Genomic DNA, 2,335 nt, shown 5'->3' with positions numbered 1-2,335 from the left:
ATTTATAATGGTATGTTTTTTAGGTTTATATATATATATATCTTAAATGGTTGTATTTAAATTTCTATTATTTAGATTCGCAGGTAAACTTAGATTATTCATAATGCCTTTTGAATAATCTCAATGTTATGAATATAGAGCAAGATCTAGTTTCTTTTTTGTCCCAAATATGGATCCTTTATTGGATTTAAAACGCCGAGAACATTGGAAAAATAAAATAATCTTTTGCTTGGAAACCTGGATTCCAAATCAAAATATGACGAAAAATTTTGCATTTTTGAAAGACATTTCTCTAGTTCAAGCTCTTCACCTAGAGAAACTTCTAGTGTTTGGAGATTCTATATTCCCAATCAGTTATATGGTCAAAAGCACATGCATAAGAAATGAAACTCACTTCTATCATCATTCAAGTACAATATCGAGCTTTTCATTTAGCATGCCTAATTGAATGGTATCACATTGAGAGGGATCTCAATCAATTGATGGATCACTAAGCTAATTGCACCATCAATCTAGATAGAAAGGGGGGGAATATTTTTCAGAGGTATACATGACAATCATCATATTCTCTAACTGATCCAAGAGGATTCTAAAAGGGAAAATTTTCAAACTCCTCATAATTCAGTGAAACCAATCTCAAATCGTAGAGATCGTCATTCTGAATCAAACAACGTGAGCGACACCTCAAACGAACACCGTATGTGAAAGTTATGGCTCACTGAAGTTTTTACAAAAGTGGTGTCACATGATTATGTTGATATACATGTCTCTTTCAGATGGATGGATGAAACCATACCATGAGTTATCATATGTGATCCTTCTCATTATTGGATGGTTGCGACCATACCTTGGTTTCATTATGATACTCTTTAACGGATGGTTGCGCCCATGCCTGGATCCATTCACATGATCATTCTCTGGGTGGCCGCGTCCATACCACGATTCACGTATCATTTGACAAAATTTTCAGTCGTGTATATGTATCTATATTTTCTTGTAGGTTTTCTTATGAGAGACTATAGTTCCGCACACTGATTCATAAAGCATTTCATCCCTCACTCTAGTTCGGCCTTCATGCTTTAGAGGGTGTCTATTACACAACATTTTGTCATTTTCCCTATACTCCCCATTTCTTGATCCTAGAGGAGTTATACATTAAGCCCTACATGCTTTCCCTTCATGAAGAAACTCCCATTGTGTCCCTCTTCATGAGTAGAACAATTCCCTTTTGCACCATTTCCCCAAAATCTTCTTTTTTTCCCAGTTTACAAGACCAGCGCTAATGGCCTTTGTCCTCCTTATGTCGATATGCAAGGATTAACACTATCCCTAGCGCTAACTGGAATGACTAATCTTTGTTCCAATCACATCGATCCTCTTATGGAAAGTTTTTTAAATAAAGAGCCGAAGCTTCCAGCTCTAGAAGCTTCGTAACGGAAGTCTCGTAAATGGTTTGGCTGGATGGGGTCGAGGATGTTAGTTTGGGCTCCTTTCCCCTATAATGATGGAACTACCTCAAGAGATAAGACCTTCTCCCATGAGAAGAGGATCCATCTTCCATCCATTCATGCTATATAGACCTACCATTTTCCCAAGCACAGGATAGTGTTAATGTTGGTGTGCTAGTACTAATTAAGTTTGGAGTAAACAACAAACTATTCATAGTTGTAGCTCTCTAGTTGTGTGAGGGAGAAGTGTGAAGCCTAAATGAAAGAGCCTTAAAACTATTATTGTTGAGGCCATCATGGAATTCTAGCAGAAGTGTGTGGGAATCTAGTTTTGTTGGAGGAGAACGACAACGTCAAGACAATGGTTGTAATCTCTTCTTGATTCAATATATATGCAACTATCGATTGTTTTCCTACATGATGTGTCATATTACATGTTCATGGCTTAATGTTTCTTGACTTGTTAAGTAGGTTGAATTACAATTTGTCTATTATCACGGTTGTTGTTTGATGTTGTTTACTTGTTTCAAGTGTTTGAAGAAGGAAACGAGAGATAGATGGAGCGAGCAAGCAAGGACATCACCAAGCGGGATAAGCGTACTAAGAGGTAAGCCCTCTTAATTGGTTCTAACCTAAGGAAATCTTCCATAGAATGTATCAGTTGTGGCTAGACCCATTATTGGGCTAGAGGAATTGTTTGCATCTGCACTCATAATTTTACTTCACCACAAGAGGTTCCTCTTGTTCTATATGTATGTTTAGGTTATACTCATAGTTAGTTGTTAAACTGATTTTGGTGTTGTTAAATTGCAAGTATTGGTAGATTTAATTAGTTTGATTCCATTTGTGGATAGTTCTAACAATAACATTGTAGTGATAAGAATATA

Source organism: Pinus tabuliformis, chromosome 6 (genome assembly GCF_031772625.1).
Source record: "Pinus tabuliformis cultivar Carrire ecotype Pingquan chromosome 6, CPIR1, whole genome shotgun sequence".
Lineage (NCBI taxonomy): Eukaryota > Viridiplantae > Streptophyta > Pinopsida > Pinales > Pinaceae > Pinus > Pinus tabuliformis.
The sequence above is the reverse complement of the archived record's forward strand: the minus strand, read 5'-3'. Positions refer to the sequence as shown.